Raw genomic sequence first — 27,649 nt, 5'->3', positions numbered from 1 at the left:
GTTATGACGTATTCCGTTATATCGTATGACGTTATAACGTATTACGTGATATGGTATAACGTTATAACGTATTACGGTATATGGTATAACGTTATAACTTATTACGTTATGTGGTATAACGTTATATGGTATGACGTTATAACGTATTACGTTGTATGGTATAACGTTATAATGTATTACGTTATATGGTATAACGATATATGGTATGACGTTATAACGTATTACGTTATGTGGTATAACGTTATATGGTATGACGATATAACGCATTACGTTTTATGGTATATCGTTATAACGCATTACGTTATATGGTATTACGGTATAACGTATTACGTTATACGGTATAACGTTATAACGTATTACGTTATATGGTATAACGTTATAACGTATTACGTTATATGGTATAACGTTATGACGTATTACGTTATATGGTATAACGTTATAACATATTACGTTATGTGGTATAACGTTATAACGTATTACGTTATATGGCATAACGTTATATAGTATGACGTTATAACGTATTACGTTATATGGTATATCGTTATAACGTATTCCGTTATATGGTATGACGTTATAACGTATTACGTTATATGGTATAACGTTATATGGTATGCCGTTATAACGTATTACGTTGTATGGTATAACGTTATAATGTATTACGTTATATGGTATAACGATATACGGTATGACGTTATAACGTATTACGTTATGTGGTATAACGTTATATGGTATGCCGTTATAACGCATTACGTTATATGGTATATCGTTATAACGTATTACGTTATATGGTATAACGTTATAACGTATTACGTTATATGGTATAACGTTATATGGTATGCCGTTATAACGTATAACGTTGTATGGTATAACGTTATAATGTATTACGTTATATGGTATAACGATATATGGTATGACGTTATAACGTATTACGTTATGTGGTATAACGTTATATGGTATGACGTTATAACGCATTACGTTATATGGTACATCGTTATAACGTATTACGTTATATGGTATTACGTTATAACGTATTACGTTATATGGTATAACGTTATAACGTATTACGTTATATGGTATAACGTTATAACGTATTACGTTATATGGTATAACGTTATAACATATTACGTTATGTGGTATAACGTTATAACGTATTACGTTATATGGTATAACGTTATGACGTATTACGTTATATGGTATAACGTTATGACGTATTACGTTATATGGTATAACGTTATAACATATTACGTTATGTGGTATAACGTTATAACGTATTACGTTATATGGCATAACGTTATATAGTATGACGTTATAACGTATTACGTTATATGGTATATCGTTATAACGTATTCCGTTATATGGTATGACATTATAACGTATTACGTTATATGGTATGACGTTATAACGTATTACGTTATATGGTATAACGTTATGACGTATTACGTTATATGGTATAACGTTATAACATATTACGTTATATGGTATAACCTTATATACTATGACGTTATAACGTATTACGTTACATGGTATAACGTTATATGGTATGTCGTTATAACGTATTGCGTTATATGGTATGACGTTATAACGTATTACGTTATATGGTATGACGTTATAACGTATTACCTTATATGGTATAACGTTGTATCGTTTTACGTTATATGGTATTACGTTATAACGTATTACGTTATATGGTATAACGTTATAACGTATTACGTTATATGGTATAACGTTATAACGTATTACGTTATATGGTATAACGTTATGACGTATTACGTTATATGGTATAACGTTATAGCGTATTACGTTATATGGTATAACGTTATATGGTATGCCGTTATAACGTATAACGTTGTATGGTATAACGTTATAATGTATTACGTTATATGGTATAACGATATATGGTATGACGTTATAACGTATTACGTTATGTGGTATAACGTTATATGGTATGACGTTATAACGCATTCCGTTATATGGTATATCGTTATAACGTATTACGTTATATGGTATTACGTTATAACGTATTACGTTATATGGTATAACGTTATAACATATTACGTTATGTGGTATAACGTTATAACGTATTACGTTATATGGTATAACGTTATAACGTATTACGTTATATGGTATAACGTTATAACATATTACGTTATGTGGTATAACGTTATAACGTATTACGTTATATGGTATAACGTTATGACGTATTACGTTATATGGTATAACGTTATATGGTATGCCGTTATAACGTATTATGTTATATGGTATAACGTTATAATGTATTACGTTATATGGTATAACGATATATGGTATAACGTTATAACATATTACGTTATATGGTATAACCTTATATACTATGACGTTATAACGTATTACGTTACATGGTATAACGTTATATGGTATGTCGTTATAACGTATTGCGTTATATGGTATGACGTTATAACGTATTACGTTATATGGTATGACGTTATAACGTATTACCTTATATGGTATAACGTTGTATCGTTTTACGTTATATGGTATTACGGTATAACGTATTACGTTATACGGTATAACGTTATAACGTATTACGTTATATGGTATAACGTTATGACGTATTACGTTATATGGTATAACGTTATAACGTATTGCGTTATATGGTATGACGTTATAACGTATTACGTTATATGGTATGACGTTATAACGTATTACCTTATATGGTATAACGTTGTATCGTTTTACGTTATATGGTATTACGTTATAACGTATTACGTTATATGGTATAACGTTATAACGTATTACGTTATATGGTATAACGTTATAACGTATTACGTTATATGGTATAACGTTATGACGTATTACGTTATATGGTATAACGTTATAGCGTATTACGTTATATGGTATAACGTTATATGGTATGCCGTTATAACGTATAACGTTGTATGGTATAACGTTATAATGTATTACGTTATATGGTATAACGATATATGGTATGACGTTATAACGTATTACGTTATGTGGTATAACGTTATATGGTATGACGTTATAACGCATTCCGTTATATGGTATATCGTTATAACGTATTACGTTATATGGTATTACGTTATAACGTATTACGTTATATGGTATAACGTTATAACATATTACGTTATGTGGTATAACGTTATAACGTATTACGTTATATGGTATAACCTTATAACGTATTACGTTATATGGTATAACGTTATAACATATTACGTTATGTGGTATAACGTTATAACGTATTACGTTATATGGTATAACGTTATGACGTATTACGTTATATGGTATAACGTTATATGGTATGCCGTTATAACGTATTATGTTATATGGTATAACGTTATAATGTATTACGTTATATGGTATAACGATATATGGTATGACGTTATAACGTATTACGTTATGTGGTATAACGTTATATGGTATGACGATATAACGCATTACGTTATATGGTATATCGTTATAACGCATTACGTTATATGGTATTACGGTATAACGTATTACGTTATACGGTATAACGTTATAACGTATTACGTTATATGGTATAACGTTATGACGTATTACGTTATATGGTATAACGTTATAGCGTATTACGTTATATTGTATGACGTTATAACGTATTACGTTATATGGCATAACGTTATATAGTATGACGTTATAACGTATTACGTTATATGGTATAACGTTATGACGTATTCCGTTATATCGTATGACGTTATAACGTATTACGTGATATGGTATAACGTTATAACGTATTACGGTATATGGTATAACGTTATAACTTATTACGTTATGTGGTATAACGTTATATGGTATGACGTTATAACGTATTACGTTGTATGGTATAACGTTATAATGTATTACGTTATATGGTATAACGATATATGGTATGACGTTATAACGTATTACGTTATGTGGTATAACGTTATATTTTATGACGATATAACGCATTACGTTATATGGTATATCGTTATAACGCATTACGTTATATGGTATTACGGTATAACGTATTACGTTATACGGTATAACGTTATAACGTATTACGTTATATGGTATAACGTTATAACGTATTACGTTATATGGTATAACGTTATGACGTATTACGTTATATGGTATAACGTTATAACATATTACGTTATGTGGTATAACGTTATAACGTATTACGTTATATGGCATAACGTTATATAGTATGACGTTATAACGTATTACGTTATATGGTATATCGTTATAACGTATTCCGTTATATGGTATGACGTTATAACGTATTACGTTATATGGTATAACGTTATATGGTATGCCGTTATAACGTATTACGTTGTATGGTATAACGTTATAATGTATTACGTTATATGGTATAACGATATACGGTATGACGTTATAACGTATTACGTTATGTGGTATAACGTTATATGGTATGCCGTTATAACGCATTACGTTATATGGTATATCGTTATAACGTATTACGTTATATGGTATAACGTTATAACGTATTACGTTATATGGTATAACGTTATATGGTATGCCGTTATAACGTATAACGTTGTATGGTATAACGTTATAATGTATTACGTTATATGGTATAACGATATATGGTATGACGTTATAACGTATTACGTTATGTGGTATAACGTTATATGGTATGACGTTATAACGCATTACGTTATATGGTATATCGTTATAACGTATTACGTTATATGGTATTACGTTATAACGTATTACGTTATATGGTATAACGTTATAACGTATTACGTTATATGGTATAACGTTATAACGTATTACGTTATATGGTATAACGTTATAACATATTACGTTATGTGGTATAACGTTATAACGTATTACGTTATATGGTATAACGTTATGACGTATTACGTTATATGGTATAACGTTATGACGTATTACGTTATATGGTATAACGTTATAACATATTACGTTATGTGGTATAACGTTATAACGTATTACGTTATATGGCATAACGTTATATAGTATGACGTTATAACGTATTACGTTATATGGTATATCGTTATAACGTATTCCGTTATATGGTATGACATTATAACGTATTACGTTATATGGTATGACGTTATAACGTATTACGTTATATGGTATAACGTTATGACGTATTACGTTATATGGTATAACGTTATAACATATTACGTTATATGGTATAACCTTATATACTATGACGTTATAACGTATTACGTTACATGGTATAACGTTATATGGTATGTCGTTATAACGTATTGCGTTATATGGTATGACGTTATAACGTATTACGTTATATGGTATGACGCTATAACGTATTACCTTATATGGTATAACGTTGTATCGTTTTACGTTATATGGTATTACGTTATAACGTATTACGTTATATGGTATAACGTTATAACGTATTACGTTATATGGTATAACGTTATAACGTATTACGTTATATGGTATAACGTTATGACGTATTACGTTATATGGTATAACGTTATAGCGTATTACGTTATATGGTATAACGTTATATGGTATGCCGTTATAACGTATAACGTTGTATGGTATAACGTTATAATGTATTACGTTATATGGTATAACGATATATGGTATGACGTTATAACGTATTACGTTATGTGGTATAACGTTATATGGTATGACGTTATAACGCATTCCGTTATATGGTATATCGTTATAACGTATTACGTTATATGGTATTACGTTATAACGTATTACGTTATATGGTATAACGTTATAACATATTACGTTATGTGGTATAACGTTATAACGTATTACGTTATATGGTATAACGTTATAACGTATTACGTTATATGGTATAACGTTATAACATATTACGTTATGTGGTATAACGTTATAACGTATTACGTTATATGGTATAACGTTATGACGTATTACGTTATATGGTATAACGTTATATGGTATGCCGTTATAACGTATTATGTTATATGGTATAACGTTATAATGTATTACGTTATATGGTATAACGATATATGGTATGACGTTATAACGTATTACGTTATGTGGTATAACGTTATATGGTATGACGATATAACGCATTACGTTATATGGTATATCGTTATAACGCATTACGTTATATGGTATTACGGTATAACGTATTACGTTATACGGTATAACGTTATAACGTATTACGTTATATGGTATAACGTTATAACGTATTACGTTATATGGTATAACGTTATGACGTATTACGTTATATGGTATAACGTTATAACATATTACGTTATGTGGTATAACGTTATAACGTATTACGTTATATGGCATAACGTTATATAGTATGACGTTATAACGTATTACGTTATATGGTATATCGTTATAACGTATTCCGTTATATGGTATGACGTTATAACGTATTACGTTATATGGTATGACGTTATAACGTATTACGTTATATGGTATAACGTTATAACGTATTACGTTATATGGTATAACGTTATATGGTATGCCGTTATAACGTATTACGTTATACGGTATAACGTTATAATGTATTACGTTATATGGTATAACGATATATGGTATGATGTTATAACGTATTACGTTATGTGGTATAACGTTATAACGTATTACGTTATATGGTATAACGTTATGACGTATTACGTTATATGGTATAACGTTATAACTTATTACGTTATATGGTATAACCTTATATACTATGACGTTATAACGTATTACGTTACATGGTATAACGATATATGGTATATCGTTATAACGTATTCCGTTATATGGTATATCGTTATAACGTATTCCGTTATATGGTATGACGTTATAACGTATTACGTTATATGGTATATCGTTATAACGTATTCCGTTATATGGTATGACGTTATAACGTATTACGTTATATGGTATGACGTTATAACGTATTACGTTATATGGTATAACGTTATAACGTATTACGTTATATGGTATAACGTTATATGGTATGCCGTTATAACGTATTACGTTATACGGTATAACGTTATAATGTATTACGTTATATGGTATAACGATATATGGTATGATGTTATAACGTATTACGTTATAACGTATTACGTTATATGGTATAACGTTATATGGTATGCCGTTATAACGTATTACGTTATACGGTATAACGTTATAATGTATTACGTTATATGGTATAACGATATATGGTATGATGTTATAACGCATTACGTTATATGGTATATCGTTATAACGTATTACGTTATATGGTATAACGTTATAACGTATTACGTTATATGGTATAACGTTATATGGTATGCCGTTATAACGTATAACGTTGTATGGTATAACGTTATAATGTATTACGTTATATGGTATAACGATATATGGTATGATGTTATAACGTATTACGTTATGTGGTATAACGTTATAACGTATTACGTTATGTGGTATAACGTTATAACGTATTACGTTATATGGTATAACGTTATGACGTATTACGTTATATGGTATAACGTTATAACTTATTACGTTATATGGTATAACCTTATATACTATGACGTTATAACGTATTACGTTACATGGTATAACGTTATATGGTATGTCGTTATAACGTATTGCGTTATATGGTATGACGTTATAACGTATTACGTTATATGGTATGACGTTATAACGTATTACCTTATATGGTATAACGTTGTATCGTTTTACGTTATATGGTATTACGTTATAACGTATTACGTTATATGGTATAACGTTATAACGTATTACGTTATATGGTATAACGTTATAACGTATTACGTTATATGGTATAACGTTATGACGTATTACGTTATATGGTATAACGTTATAGCGTATTACGTTATATGGTATAACCTTATATACTATGACGTTATAACGTATTACGTTACATGGTATAACGTTATATGGTATGTCGTTATAACGTATTACGTTATATGGTATGACGTTATAACGTATTACGTTATATGGTATAACGTTATAACGTATTACGTTATATGGTATAACGTTATATGGTATGCCGTTATAACGTATTACGTTATACGGTATAACGTTATAATGTATTACGTTATATGGTATAACGATATATGGTATGACGTTATGACGTATTACGCTATGTGGTATAACGTTATAACGTATTACCTTATGTGGAATAACGTTATAACGTATTACGTTATATGGTATAACGTTATAACGTATTACGTTATATGGTATAACGTTATAACGTATTACGTTATATGGGATAACGTTATGACGTATTACGTTATATGGTATAACGTTATAGCATATTACGTTATATGGTATAACCTTATATACTATGTCGTTATAACGTATTACGTTGTATGGTATTACGTTATATGGTATAACGTTATATGGTATAACGATATATGGTATGACGTTATGACGTATTACGTTATGTGGTATAACGTTATAACGTATTACCTTATGTGGTATAACGTTATAACGTATTACGTTATATGGTATAACGTTATAACGTATTACGTTATATGGTATGACGTTATAACGTATTACGTTATATGGTATAACGTTATAACATATTACGTTATGTGGTATAACGTTATAACGAATTACGTTATATGGTATAACGTTATGACGTATTACGTTATATGGTATAACGTTATAGCGTATTACGTTATATTGTATGACGTTATAACGTATTACGTTATGTGGTATAACGTTATATGGTATGACGTTATAACGTATTACGTTGTATGGTATAACGTTATAATGTATTACGTTATATGGTATAACGTTATAACGTATTACGTTATATGGTATAACGTTATGACGTATTACGTTATATGGTATAACGTTATAACATATTACGTTATGTGGTATAACGTTATAACGTATTACGTTATATGGCATAACGTTATATAGTATGACGTTATAACGTATTACGTTATATGGTATATCGTTATAACGTATTCCGTTATATGGTATGACGTTATAACGTATTACGTTATATGGTATAACGTTATATGGTATGCCGTTATAACGTATTACGTTGTATGGTATAACGTTATAATGTATTACGTTATATGGTATAACGATATACAGTATGACGTTATAACGTATTACGTTATGTGGTATAACGTTATATGGTATGCCGTTATAACGCATTACGTTATATGGTATATCGTTATAACGTATTACGTTATATGGTATAACGTTATAACGTATTACGTTATATGGTATAACGTTATATGGTATGCCGTTATAACGTATAACGTTGTATGGTATAACGTTATAATGTATTACGTTATATGGTATAACGATATATGGTATGACGTTATAACGTATTACGTTATGTGGTATAACGTTATATGGTATGACGTTATAACGCATTACGTTATATGGTATATCGTTATAACGTATTACGTTATATGGTATTACGTTATAACGTATTACGTTATATGGTATAACGTTATAACGTATTACGTTATATGGTATAACGTTATAACGTATTACGTTATATGGTATAACGTTATAACATATTACGTTATGTGGTATAACGTTATAACGTATTACGTTATATGGTATAACGTTATGACGTATTACGTTATATGGTATAACGTTATAGCGTATTACGTTATATGGTATGACGTTATAACGTATTACGTTATATGGCATAACGTTATATAGTATGACGTTATAACGTATTACGTTATATGGTATAACGTTATGACGTATTCCGTTATATGGTATGACGTTATAACGTATTACGTGATATGGTATAACGTTATAACGTATTACGGTATATGGTATAATGTTATAACGTATTACGTTATATGGTATAACGTTATATGGTATGCCGTTATAACGTATTACGTTGTATGGTATAACGTTATAATGTATTACGTTATATGGTATAACGATATATGGTATGACGTTATAACGTATTACGTTATGTGGTATAACGTTATATGGTATGACGTTATAACGCATTACGTTATATGGAATATCGTTATAACGTATTACGTTATATGGTATTACGTTATAACGTATTACGTTATATGGTATAACTTTATAACGTATTACGTTATATGGTATAACGTTATAACGTATTACGTTATATGGTATAACGTTATGACGTATTACGTTATATGGTATAACGTTATAACGTATTACGTTATATGGTATAACGTTATAACGTATTACGTTATATGGTATAACGTTATATGGTATGCCGTTATAACGTATTATGTTATATGGTATAACGTTATAATGTATTACGTTATATGGTATAACGATATATGGTATGACGTTATAACGTATTACGTTATGTGGTATAACGTTATATGGTATAACGTTATAACGTATTACGTTATATGGTATAACGTTATAACGTATTACGTTATATGGTATAACGTTATGACGTATTACGTTATATGGTATAACGTTATAGCGTATTACGTTATATGGTATAACCTTATATACTATGACGTTATAACGTATTACGTTACATGGTATAACGTTATATGGTATGTCGTTATAACGTATTACGTTATATGGTATAAGGTTATAATGTATTACGTTATATGGTATAACGATATATGGTATGACGTTATGACGTATTACGTTATGTGGTACAACGTTATAACGTATTACCCTATATGGTATAACGTTGTATCGTTTTACGTTATATGGTATTACGTTATAACGTATTACGTTATATGGTATAACGTTATAACGTATTACGTTATATGGTATAACGTTATATGGTATGCCGTTATAACGTATTATGTTATATGGTATAACGTTATAATGTATTACGTTATATGGTATAACGATATATGGTATGACGTTATAACGTATTACGTTATGTGGTATAACGTTATATGGTATAACGTTATAACGTATTACGTTATATGGTATAACGTTATAACGTATTACGTTATATGGTATAACGTTATGACGTATTACGTTATATGGTATAACGTTATAGCGTATTACGTTATATGGTATAACCTTATATACTATGACGTTATAACGTATTACGTTATATGGCATAACGTTATATAGTATGACGTTATAACGTATTACGTTATATGGTATATCGTTATAACGTATTCCGTTATATGGTATGACGTTATAACGTATTACGTTATATGGTATAACGTTATATGGTATGCCGTTATAACGTATTACGTTGTATGGTATAACGTTATAATGTATTACGTTATATGGTATAACGATATACGGTATGACGTTATAACGTATTACGTTATGTGGTATAACGTTATGTGGTATGCCGTTATAACGCATTACGTTATATGGTATATCGTTATAACGTATTACGTTATATGGTATAACGTTATAACGTATTACGTTATATGGTATAACGTTATATGGTATGCCGTTATAACGTATAACGTTGTATGGTATAACGTTATAATGTATTACGTTATATGGTATAACGATATATGGTATGACGTTATAACGTATTACGTTATGTGGTATAACGTTATATGGTATGACGTTATAACGCATTACGTTATATGGTATATCGTTATAACGTATTACGTTATATGGTATTACGTTATAACGTATTACGTTATATGGTATAACGTTATAACGTATTACGTTATATGGTATAACGATATATGGTATGACGTTATAACGTATTACGTTATGTGGTATAACGTTATATGGTATGACGATATAACGCATTACGTTATATGGTATATCGTTATAACGCATTACGTTATATGGTATTACGGTATAACGTATTACGTTATACGGTATAACGTTATAACGTATTACGTTATATGGTATAACGTTATAACGTATTACGTTATATGGTATAACGTTATGACGTATTACGTTATATGGTATAACGTTATAACATATTACGTTATGTGGTATAACGTTATAACGTATTACGTTATATGGCATAACGTTATATAGTATGACGTTATAACGTATTACGTTATATGGTATATCGTTATAACGTATTCCGTTATATGGTATGACGTTATAACGTATTACGTTATATGGTATAACGTTATATGGTATGCCGTTATAACGTATTACGTTGTATGGTATAACGTTATAATGTATTACGTTATATGGTATAACGATATACGGTATGACGTTATAACGTATTACGTTATGTGGTATAACGTTATATGGTATGCCGTTATAACGCATTACGTTATATGGTATATCGTTATAACGTATTACGTTATATGGTATAACGTTATAACGTATTACGTTATATGGTATAACGTTATATGGTATGCCGTTATAACGTATAACGTTGTATGGTATAACGTTATAATGTATTACGTTATATGGTATAAAGATATATGGTATGACGTTATAACGTATTACGTTATGTGGTATAACGTTATATGGTATGACGTTATAACGCATTACGTTATATGGTATATCGTTATAACGTATTACGTTATATGGTATTACGTTATAACGTATTACGTTATATGGTATAACGTTATAACGTATTACGTTATATGGTATAACGTTATAACATATTACGTTATGTGGTATAACGTTATAACGTATTACGTTATATGGTATAACGTTATGACGTATTACGTTATATGGTATAACGTTATAGCGTATTACGTTATATGGTATGACGTTATAACGTATTACGTTATATGGCATAACGTTATATAGTATGACGTTATAACGTATTACGTTATATGGTATAACGTTATGACGTATTCCGTTATATGGTATGACGTTATAACGTATTACGTGATATGGTATAACGTTATAACGTATTACGGTATATGGTATAATGTTATAACGTATTACGTTATATGGTATAACGTTATATGGTATGCCGTTGTAACGTATTACGTTGTATGGTATAACGTTATAATGTATTACGTTATATGGTATAACGATATATGGTATGACGTTATAACGTATTACGTTATATGGTATAACGTTATAACGTATTACGTTATATGGTATAACGTTATGACGTATTACGTTATATGGTATAACGTTATAACGTATTACGTTATATGGTATAACGATATATGGTATGACGTTATAACGTATTACGTTATGTGGTATAACGTTATATGGTATGACGATATAACGCATTACGTTATATGGTATATCGTTATAACGCATTACGTTATATGGTATTACGGTATAACGTATTACGTTATACGGTATAACGTTATAACGTATTACGTTATATGGTATAACGTTATAACGTATTACGTTATATGGTATAACGTTATGACGTATTACGTTATATGGTATAACGTTATAACATATTACGTTATGTGGTATAACGTTATAACGTATTACGTTATATGGCATAACGTTATATAGTATGACGTTATAACGTATTACGTTATATGGTATATCGTTATAACGTATTCCGTTATATGGTATGACGTTATAACGTATTACGTTATATGGTATAACGTTATATGGTATGCCGTTATAACGTATTACGTTGTATGGTATAACGTTATAATGTATTACGTTATATGGTATAACGATATACGGTATGACGTTATAACGTATTACGTTATGTGGTATAACGTTATATGGTATGCCGTTATAACGCATTACGTTATATGGTATATCGTTATAACGTATTACGTTATATGGTATAACGTTATAACGTATTACGTTATATGGTATAACGTTATATGGTATGCCGTTATAACGTATAACGTTGTATGGTATAACGTTATAATGTATTACGTTATATGGTATAAAGATATATGGTATGACGTTATAACGTATTACGTTATGTGGTATAACGTTATATGGTATGACGTTATAACGCATTACGTTATATGGTATATCGTTATAACGTATTACGTTATATGGTATTACGTTATAACGTATTACGTTATATGGTATAACGTTATAACGTATTACGTTATATGGTATAACGTTATAACATATTACGTTATGTGGTATAACGTTATAACGTATTACGTTATATGGTATAACGTTATGACGTATTACGTTATATGGTATAACGTTATAGCGTATTACGTTATATGGTATGACGTTATAACGTATTACGTTATATGGCATAACGTTATATAGTATGACGTTATAACGTATTACGTTATATGGTATAACGTTATGACGTATTCCGTTATATGGTATGACGTTATAACGTATTACGTGATATGGTATAACGTTATAACGTATTACGGTATATGGTATAATGTTATAACGTATTACGTTATATGGTATAACGTTATATGGTATGCCGTTGTAACGTATTACGTTGTATGGTATAACGTTATAATGTATTACGTTATATGGTATAACGATATATGGTATGACGTTATAACGTATTACGTTATATGGTATAACGTTATAACGTATTACGTTATATGGTATAACGTTATGACGTATTACGTTATATGGTATAACGTTATAACGTATTACGTTATATGGTATAACGTTATAACGTATTACGTTATATGGTATAACGTTATATGGTATGCCGTTATAACGTATTATGTTATATGGTATAACGTTATAATGTATTACGTTATATGGTATAACGATATATGGTATGACGTTATAACGTATTACGTTATGTGGTATAACGTTATATGGTATAACGTTATAACGTATTACGTTATATGGTATAACGTTATAACGTATTACGTTATATGGTATAACGTTATGACGTATTACGTTATATGGTATAACGTTATAGCGTATTACGTTATATGGTATAACCTTATATACTATGACGTTATAACGTATTACGTTACATGGTATAACGTTATATGGTATGTCGTTATAACGTATTACGTTATATGGTATAAGGTTATAATGTATTACGTTATATGGTATAACGATATATGGTATGACGTTATGACGTATTACGTTATGTGGTACAACGTTATAACGTATTACCCTATATGGTATAACGTTGTATCGTTTTACGTTATATGGTATTACGTTATAACGTATTACGTTATATGGTATAACGTTATAACGTATTACGTTATATGGTATAACGTTATATGGTATGCCGTTATAACGTATTATGTTATATGGTATAACGTTATAATGTATTACGTTATATGGTATAACGATATATGGTATGACGTTATAACGTATTACGTTATGTGGTATAACGTTATATGGTATAACGTTATAACGTATTACGTTATATGGTATAACGTTATAACGTATTACGTTATATGGTATAACGTTATGACGTATTACGTTATATGGTATAACGTTATAGCGTATTACGTTATATGGTATAACCTTATATACTATGACGTTATAACGTATTACGTTATATGGCATAACGTTATATAGTATGACGTTATAACGTATTACGTTATGTGGTATAACGTTATATGGTATAACGTTATAACGTATTACGTTATATGGTATAACGTTATAACGTATTACGTTATATGGTATAACGTTATGACGTATTACGTTATATGGTATGACGTTATGACGTATTACGTTATGTGGTACAACGTTATAACGTATTACCCTATATGGTATAACGTTGTATCGTTTTACGTTATATGGTATTACGTTATAACGTATTACGTTATATGGTATAACGTTATAACGTATTACGTTATATGGTATAACGTTATATGGTATGCCGTTATAACGTATTATGTTATATGGTATAACGTTATAATGTATTACGTTATATGGTATAACGATATATGGTATGACGTTATAACGTATTACGTTATGTGGTATAACGTTATATGGTATAACGTTATAACGTATTACGTTATATGGTATAACGTTATAACGCATTACGTTATATGGTATATCGTTATAACGTATTACGTTATATGGTATAACGTTATAACGTATTACGTTATATGGTATAACGTTATATGGTATGCCGTTATAACGTATAACGTTGTATGGTATAACGTTATAATGTATTACGTTATATGGTATAACGATATATGGTATGACGTTATAACGTATTACGTTATGTGGTATAACGTTATATGGTATGACGTTATAACGCATTACGTTATATGGTATATCGTTATAACGTATTACGTTATATGGTATTACGTTATAACGTATTACGTTATATGGTATAACGTTATAACGTATTACGTTATATGGTATAACGTTATGACGTATTACGTTATATGGTATAACGTTATAGCGTATTACGTTATATGGTATGACGTTATAACGTATTACGTTATATGGCATAACGTTATATAGTATGACGTTATAACGTATTACGTTATATGGTATAACGTTATGACGTATTCCGTTATATGGTATGACGTTATAACGTATTACGTGATATGGTATAACGTTATAACGTATTGCGGTATATGGTACAACGTTATAACGTATTACCCTATATGGTATAACGTTGTATCGTTTTACGTTATATGGTATAACGTTATAACGTATTACGTTATATGGTATAACGTTATAACATATTACGTTGTATGGTATAACGTTATAATGTATTACGTTATATGGTATAACGATATATGGTATGACGTTATAACGTATTACGTTATGTGGTATAACGTTATATGGTATGACGTTATAACGCATTACGTTATATGGTATATCGTTATAACGTATTACGTTATATGGTATTACGTTATAACGTATTACGTTATATGGTATAACGTTATAACGTATTACGTTATATGGTATAACGATATATGGTATGACGTTATAACGTATTACGTTATGTGGTATAACGTTATATGGTATGACGATATAACGCATTACGTTATATGGTATATCGTTATAACGCATTACGTTATATGGTATTACGGTATAACGTATTACGTTATACGGTATAACGTTATAACGTATTACGTTATATGGTATAACGTTATAACGTATTACGTTATATGGTATAACGTTATGACGTATTACGTTATATGGTATGACGTTATGACGTATTACGTTATGTGGTACAACGTTATAACGTATTACCCTATATGGTATAACGTTGTATCGTTTTACGTTATATGGTATTACGTTATAACGTATTACGTTATATGGTATAACGTTATAACGTATTACGTTATATGGTATAACGTTATATGGTATGCCGTTATAACGTATTATGTTATATGGTATAACGTTATAATGTATTACGTTATATGGTATAACGATATATGGTATGACGTTATAACGTATTACGTTATGTGGTATAACGTTATATGGTATAACGTTATAACGTATTACGTTATATGGTATAACGTTATAACGCATTACGTTATATGGTATATCGTTATAACGTATTACGTTATATGGTATAACGTTATAACGTATTACGTTATATGGTATAACGTTATATGGTATGCCGTTATAACGTATAACGTTGTATGGTATAACGTTATAATGTATTACGTTATATGGTATAACGATATATGGTATGACGTTATAACGTATTACGTTATGTGGTATAACGTTATATGGTATGACGTTATAACGCATTACGTTATATGGTATATCGTTATAACGTATTACGTTATATGGTATTACGTTATAACGTATTACGTTATATGGTATAACGTTATAACGTATTACGTTATATGGTATAACGTTATGACGTATTACGTTATATGGTATAACGTTATAGCGTATTACGTTATATGGTATGACGTTATAACGTATTACGTTATATGGCATAACGTTATATAGTATGACGTTATAACGTATTACGTTATATGGTATAACGTTATGACGTATTCCGTTATATGGTATGACGTTATAACGTATTACGTGATATGGTATAACGTTATAACGTATTGCGGTATATGGTACAACGTTATAACGTATTACCCTATATGGTATAACGTTGTATCGTTTTACGTTATATGGTATAACGTTATAACGTATTACGTTATATGGTATAACGTTATAACATATTACGTTGTATGGTATAACGTTATAATGTATTACGTTATATGGTATAACGATATATGGTATGACGTTATAACGTATTACGTTATGTGGTATAACGTTATATGGTATGACGTTATAACGCATTACGTTATATGGTATATCGTTATAACGTATTACGTTATATGGTATTACGTTATAACGTATTACGTTATATGGTATAACGTTATAACGTATTACGTTATATGGTATAACGATATATGGTATGACGTTATAACGTATTACGTTATGTGGTATAACGTTATATGGTATGACGATATAACGCATTACGTTATATGGTATATCGTTATAACGCATTACGTTATATGGTATTACGGTATAACGTATTACGTTATACGGTATAACGTTATAACGTATTACGTTATATGGTATAACGTTATAACGTATTACGTTATATGGTATAACGTTATGACGTATTACGTTATATGGTATAACGTTATAACATATTACGTTATGTGGTATAACGTTATAACGTATTACGTTATATGGCATAACGTTATATAGTATGACGTTATAACGTATTACGTTATATGGTATATCGTTATAACGTATTCCGTTATATGGTATGACGTTATAACGTATTACGTTATATGGTATAACGTTATATGGTATGCCGTTATAACGTATTACGTTGTATGGTATAACGTTATAATGTATTACGTTATATGGTATAACGATATACGGTATGACGTTATAACGTATTACGTTATGTGGTATAACGTTATATGGTATGCCGTTATAACGCATTACGTTATATGGTATATCGTTATAACGTATTACGTTATATGGTATAACGTTATAACGTATTACGTTATATGGTATAACGTTATATGGTATGCCGTTATAACGTATAACGTTGTATGGTATAACGTTATAATGTATTACGTTATATGGTATAAAGATATATGGTATGACGTTATAACGTATTACGTTATGTGGTATAACGTTATATGGTATGACGTTATAACGCATTACGTTATATGGTATATCGTTATAACGTATTACGTTATATGGTATTACGTTATAACGTATTACGTTATATGGTATAACGTTATAACGTATTACGTTATATGGTATAACGTTATAACATATTACGTTATGTGGTATAACGTTATAACGTATTACGTTATATGGTATAACGTTATGACGTATTACGTTATATGGTATAACGTTATAGCGTATTACGTTATATGGTATGACGTTATAACGTATTACGTTATATGGCATAACGTTATATAGTATGACGTTATAACGTATTACGTTATATGGTATAACGTTATGACGTATTCCGTTATATGGTATGACGTTATAACGTATTACGTGATATGGTATAACGTTATAACGTATTACGGTATATGGTATAATGTTATAACGTATTACGTTATATGGTATAACGTTATATGGTATGCCGTTGTAACGTATTACGTTGTATGGTATAACGTTATAATGTATTACGTTATATGGTATAACGATATATGGTATGACGTTATAACGTATTACGTTATATGGTATAACGTTATAACGTATTACGTTATATGGTATAACGTTATGACGTATTACGTTATATGGTATAACGTTATAACGTATTACGTTATATGGTATAACGATATATGGTATGACGTTATAACGTATTACGTTATGTGGTATAACGTTATATGGTATGACGATATAACGCATTACGTTATATGGTATATCGTTATAACGCATTACGTTATATGGTATTACGGTATAACGTATTACGTTATACGGTATAACGTTATAACGTATTACGTTATATGGTATAACGTTATAACGTATTACGTTATATGGTATAACGTTATGACGTATTACGTTATATGGTATAACGTTATAACATATTACGTTATGTGGTATAACGTTATAACGTATTACGTTATATGGCATAACGTTATATAGTATGACGTTATAACGTATTACGTTATATGGTATATCGTTATAACGTATTCCGTTATATGGTATGACGTTATAACGTATTACGTTATATGGTATAACGTTATATGGTATGCCGTTATAACGTATTACGTTGTATGGTATAACGTTATAATGTATTACGTTATATGGTATAACGATATACGGTATGACGTTATAACGTATTACGTTATGTGGTATAACGTTATATGGTATGCCGTTATAACGCATTACGTTATATGGTATATCGTTATAACGTATTACGTTATATGGTATAACGTTATAACGTATTACGTTATATGGTATAACGTTATATGGTATGCCGTTATAACGTATAACGTTGTATGGTATAACGTTATAATGTATTACGTTATATGGTATAAAGATATATGGTATGACGTTATAACGTATTACGTTATGTGGTATAACGTTATATGGTATGACGTTATAACGCATTACGTTATATGGTATATCGTTATAACGTATTACGTTATATGGTATTACGTTATAACGTATTACGTTATATGGTATAACGTTATAACGTATTACGTTATATGGTATAACGTTATAACATATTACGTTATGTGGTATAACGTTATAACGTATTACGTTATATGGTATAACGTTATGACGTATTACGTTATATGGTATAACGTTATAGCGTATTACGTTATATGGTATGACGTTATAACGTATTACGTTATATGGCATAACGTTATATAGTATGACGTTATAACGTATTACGTTATATGGTATAACGTTATGACGTATTCCGTTATATGGTATGACGTTATAACGTATTACGTGATATGGTATAACGTTATAACGTATTACGGTATATGGTATAATGTTATAACGTATTACGTTATATGGTATAACGTTATATGGTATGCCGTTGTAACGTATTACGTTGTATGGTATAACGTTATAATGTATTACGTTATATGGTATAACGATATATGGTATGACGTTATAACGTATTACGTTATATGGTATAACGTTATAACGTATTACGTTATATGGTATAACGTTATGACGTATTACGTTATATGGTATAACGTTATAACGTATTACGTTATATGGTATAACGTTATAACGTATTACGTTATATGGTATAACGTTATATGGTATGCCGTTATAACGTATTATGTTATATGGTATAACGTTATAATGTATTACGTTATATGGTATAACGATATATGGTATGACGTTATAACGTATTACGTTATGTGGTATAACGTTATATGGTATAACGTTATAACGTATTACGTTATATGGTATAACGTTATAACGTATTACGTTATATGGTATAACGTTATGACGTATTACGTTATATGGTATAACGTTATAGCGTATTACGTTATATGGTATAACCTTATATACTATGACGTTATAACGTATTACGTTACATGGTATAACGTTATATGGTATGTCGTTATAACGTATTACGTTATATGGTATAAGGTTATAATGTATTACGTTATATGGTATAACGATATATGGTATGACGTTATGACGTATTACGTTATGTGGTACAACGTTATAACGTATTACCCTATATGGTATAACGTTGTATCGTTTTACGTTATATGGTATTACGTTATAACGTATTACGTTATATGGTATAACGTTATAACGTATTACGTTATATGGTATAACGTTATATGGTATGCCGTTATAACGTATTATGTTATATGGTATAACGTTATAATGTATTACGTTATATGGTATAACGATATATGGTATGACGTTATAACGTATTACGTTATGTGGTATAACGTTATATGGTATAACGTTATAACGTATTACGTTATATGGTATAACGTTATAACGTATTACGTTATATGGTATAACGTTATGACGTATTACGTTATATGGTATAACGTTATAGCGTATTACGTTATATGGTATAACCTTATATACTATGACGTTATAACGTATTACGTTATATGGCATAACGTTATATAGTATGACGTTATAACGTATTACGTTATGTGGTATAACGTTATATGGTATAACGTTATAACGTATTACGTTATATGGTATAACGTTATAACGTATTACGTTATATGGTATAACGTTATGACGTATTACGTTATATGGTATGACGTTATGACGTATTACGTTATGTGGTACAACGTTATAACGTATTACCCTATATGGTATAACGTTGTATCGTTTTACGTTATATGGTATTACGTTATAACGTATTACGTTATATGGTATAACGTTATAACGTATTACGTTATATGGTATAACGTTATATGGTATGCCGTTATAACGTATTATGTTATATGGTATAACGTTATAATGTATTACGTTATATGGTATAACGATATATGGTATGACGTTATAACGTATTACGTTATGTGGTATAACGTTATATGGTATAACGTTATAACGTATTACGTTATATGGTATAACGTTATAACGCATTACGTTATATGGTATATCGTTATAACGTATTACGTTATATGGTATAACGTTATAACGTATTACGTTATATGGTATAACGTTATATGGTATGCCGTTATAACGTATAACGTTGTATGGTATAACGTTATAATGTATTACGTTATATGGTATAACGATATATGGTATGACGTTATAACGTATTACGTTATGTGGTATAACGTTATATGGTATGACGTTATAACGCATTACGTTATATGGTATATCGTTATAACGTATTACGTTATATGGTATTACGTTATAACGTATTACGTTATATGGTATAACGTTATAACGTATTACGTTATATGGTATAACGTTATGACGTATTACGTTATATGGTATAACGTTATAGCGTATTACGTTATATGGTATGACGTTATAACGTATTACGTTATATGGCATAACGTTATATAGTATGACGTTATAACGTATTACGTTATATGGTATAACGTTATGACGTATTCCGTTATATGGTATGACGTTATAACGTATTACGTGATATGGTATAACGTTATAACGTATTGCGGTATATGGTACAACGTTATAACGTATTACCCTATATGGTATAACGTTGTATCGTTTTACGTTATATGGTATAACGTTATAACGTATTACGTTATATGGTATAACGTTATAACATATTACGTTATGTGGTATAACGTTATAACGTATTACGTTATATGGTATAACGTTATGACGTATTACGTTATATGGTATAACGTTATAGCGTATTACGTTATATGGTATGACGTTATAACGTATTACGTTATATGGCATAACGTTATATAGTATGACGTTATAACGTATTACGTTATATGGTATAACGTTATGACGTATTCCGTTATATGGTATGACATTATAACGTATTACGTGATATGGTATAACGTTATAACGTATTACGGTATATGGTATAATGTTATAACGTATTACGTTATATGGTATAACGTTATATGGTATGCCGTTATAACGTATTACGTTGTATGGTATAACGTTATAATGTATTACGTTATATGGTATAACGATATATGGTATGACGTTATAACGTATTACGTTATATGGTATAACGTTATGACGTATTACGTTATATGGTATAACGTTATAACGTATTACGTTATATGGTATAACGTTATAACGTATTACGTTATATGGTATAACGTTATATGGTATGCCGTTATAACGTATTATGTTATATGGTATAACGTTATAATGTATTACGTTATATGGTATAACGATATATGGTATGACGTTATAACGTATTACGTTATGTGGTATAACGTTATATGGTATAACGTTATAACGTATTACGTTATATGGTATAACGTTATAACGTATTACGTTATATGGTATAACGTTATGACGTATTACGTTATATGGTATAACGTTATAGCGTATTACGTTATATGGTATAACCTTATATACTATGACGTTATAACGTATTACGTTACATGGTATAACGTTATATGGTATGTGGTTATAACGTATTACGTTATATGGTATAAGGTTATAATGTATTACGTTATATGGTATAACGATATATGGTATGACGTTATGACGTATTACGTTATGTGGTACAACGTTATAACGTATTACCCTATATGGTATAACGTTGTATCGTTTTACGTTATATGGTATTACGTTATAACGTATTACGTTATATGGTATAACGTTATAACGTATTACGTTATATGGTATGCCGTTATAACGTATTATGTTATATGGTATAACGTTATAATGTATTACGTTATATGGTATAACGATATATGGTATGACGTTATAACGTATTACGTTATGTGGTATAACGTTATATGGTATAACGTTATAACGTATTACGTTATATGGTATAACGTTATAACGTATTACGTTATATGGTATAACGTTATGACGTATTACGTTATATGGTATAACGTTATAGCGTATTAAGTTATATGGTATAACCTTATATACTATGACGTTATAACGTATTACGTTATATGGCATAACGTTATATAGTATGACGTTATAACGTATTACGTTATATGGTATATCGTTATAACGTATTCCGTTATATGGTATGACGTTATAACGTATTACGTTATATGGTATAACGTTATATGGTATGCCGTTATAACGTATTACGTTGTATGGTATAACGTTATAATGTATTACGTTATATGGTATAACGATATACGGTATGACGTTATAACGTATTACGTTATGTGGTATAACGTTATATGGTATGCCGTTATAACGCATTACGTTATATGGTATATCGTTATAACGTATTACGTTATATGGTATAACGTTATAACGTATTACGTTATATGGTATAACGTTATATGGTATGCCGTTATAACGTATAACGTTGTATGGTATAACGTTATAATGTATTACGTTATATGGTATAACGATATATGGTATGACGTTATAACGTATTACGTTATGTGGTATAACGTTATATGGTATGACGTTATAACGCATTACGTTATATGGTATATCGTTATAACGTATTACGTTATATGGTATTACGTTATAACGTATTACGTTATATGGTATAACGTTATAACGTATTACGTTATATGGTATAACGTTATAACGTATTACGTTATATGGTATAACGTTATAACATATTACGTTATGTGGTATAACGTTATAACGTATTACGTTATACGGTATAACGTTATGACGTATTACGTTATATGGTATAACGTTATAGCGTATTACGTTATATGGTATGACGTTATAACGTATTACGTTATATGGCATAACATTATATAGTATGACGTTATAACGTATTACGATATATGGTATAACGTTATGACGTATTCCGTTATATGGTATGACGTTATAACGTATTACGTGATATGGTATAACGTTATAACGTATTACGGTATATGGTATAATGTTATAACGTATTACGTTATATGGTATAACGTTATATGGTATACCGTTATAACGTATTACGTTGTATGGTATAACGTTATAATGTATTACGTTATATGGTATAACGATATATGGTATGACGTTATAACGTATTACGTTATGTGTTATAACGTTATATGGTATAACGTTATAACGTATTACGTTATATGGTATAACGTTATATGGTATGCCGTTATAACGTATAACGTTGTATGGTATAACGTTATAATGTATTACGTTATATGGTATAACGATATATGGTATGACGTTATAACGTATTACGTTATGTGGTATAACGTTATATGGTACGACGTTATAACGCATTACGTTATATGGTATATCGTTATAACGTATTACGTTATATGGTATTACGTTATAACGTATTACGTTATATGGTATAACGTTATAACGTATTACGTTATATGGTATAACGTTATGACGTATTACGTTATATGGTATAACGTTATAGCGTATTACGTTATATGGTATGACGTTATAACGTATTACGTTATATGGCATAACGTTATATAGTATGACGTTATAACGTATTACGTTATATGGTATAACGTTATGACGTATTCCTTTATATGGTATGACGTTATAACGTATTACGTGATATGGTATAACGTTATAACGTATTGCGGTATATGGTACAACGTTATAACGTATTACCCTATATGGTATAACGTTGTATCGTTTTACGTTATATGGTATAACGTTATAACGTATTACGTTATATGGTATAACGTTATAACATATTACGTTATGTGGTATAACGTTATAACGTATTACGTTATATGGTATAACGTTATGACGTATTACGTTATATGGTATAACGTTATAGCGTATTACGTTATATGGTATGACGTTATAACGTATTACGTTATATGGCATAACGTTATATAGTATGACGTTATAACGTATTACGTTATATGGTATAACGTTATGACGTATTCCGTTATATGGTATGACGTTATAACGTATTACGTGATATGGTATAACGTTATAACGTATTACGGTATATGGTATAATGTTATAACGTATTACGTTATATGGTATAACGTTATATGGTATGCCGTTATAACGTATTACGTTGTATGGTATAACGTTATAATGTATTACGTTATATGGTATAACGATATATGGTATGACGTTATAACGTATTACGTTATGTGGCATAACGTTATATGGTATGACGTTATAACGCATTACGTTATATGGAATATCGTTATAACGTATTACGTTATATGGTATTACGTTATAACGTATTACGTTATATGGTATAACTTTATAACGTATTACGTTATATGGTATAACGTTATAACGTATTACGTTATATGGTATAACGTTATGACGTATTACGTTATATGGTATAACGTTATAACGTATTACGTTATATGGTATAACGTTATAACGTATTACGTTATATGGTATGCCGTTATAACGTATTATGTTATATGGTATAACGTTATAATGTATTACGTTATATGGTATAACGATATATGGTATGACGTTATAACGTATTACGTTATGTGGTATATCGTTATATGGTATAACGTTATAACGTATTACGTTATATGGTATAACGTTATAACGTATTTCGTTATATGGTATAACGTTATGACGTATTACGTTATATGGTATTACGTTATAGCGTATTACGTTATATGGTATAACCTTATATACTATGACGTTATAACGTATTACGTTACATGGTATAACGTTATATGGTATGTCGTTATAACGTATTACGTTATATGGTATAAGGTTATAATGTATTACGTTATATGGTATAACGATATATGGTATGACGTTATGACGTATTACGTTATGTGGTACAACGTTATAACGTATTACCCTATATGGTATAACGTTGTATCGTTTTACGTTATATGGTATTACGTTATAACGTATTACGTTATATGGTATAACGTTATAACGTATTACGTTATATGGTATAACGTTATATGGTATGCCGTTATAACGTATTATGTTATATGGTATAACGTTATAATGTATTACGTTATATGGTATAACGATATATGGTATGACGTTATAACGTATTACGTTATGTGGTATAACGTTATATGGTATAACGTTATAACGTATTACGTTATATGGTATAACGTTATAACGTATTACGTTATATGGTATAACGTTATGACGTATTACGTTATATGGTATAACGTTATAGCGTATTAAGTTATATGGTATAACCTTATATACTATGACGTTATAACGTATTACGTTATATGGCATAACGTTATATAGTATGACGTTATAACGTATTACGTTATATGGTATATCGTTATAACGTATTCCGTTATATGGTATGACGTTATAACGTATTACGTTATATGGTATAACGTTATATGGTATGCCGTTATAACGTATTACGTTGTATGGTATAACGTTATAATGTATTACGTTATATGGTATAACGATATACGGTATGACGTTATAACGTATTACGTTATGTGGTATAACGTTA

Source organism: Bombus vancouverensis, chromosome 9 (genome assembly GCF_051014615.1).
Source record: "Bombus vancouverensis nearcticus chromosome 9, iyBomVanc1_principal, whole genome shotgun sequence".
In the NCBI taxonomy this organism is placed as follows: domain Eukaryota; kingdom Metazoa; phylum Arthropoda; class Insecta; order Hymenoptera; family Apidae; genus Bombus; species Bombus vancouverensis.
This window is presented reverse-complemented; position numbering follows the sequence as displayed.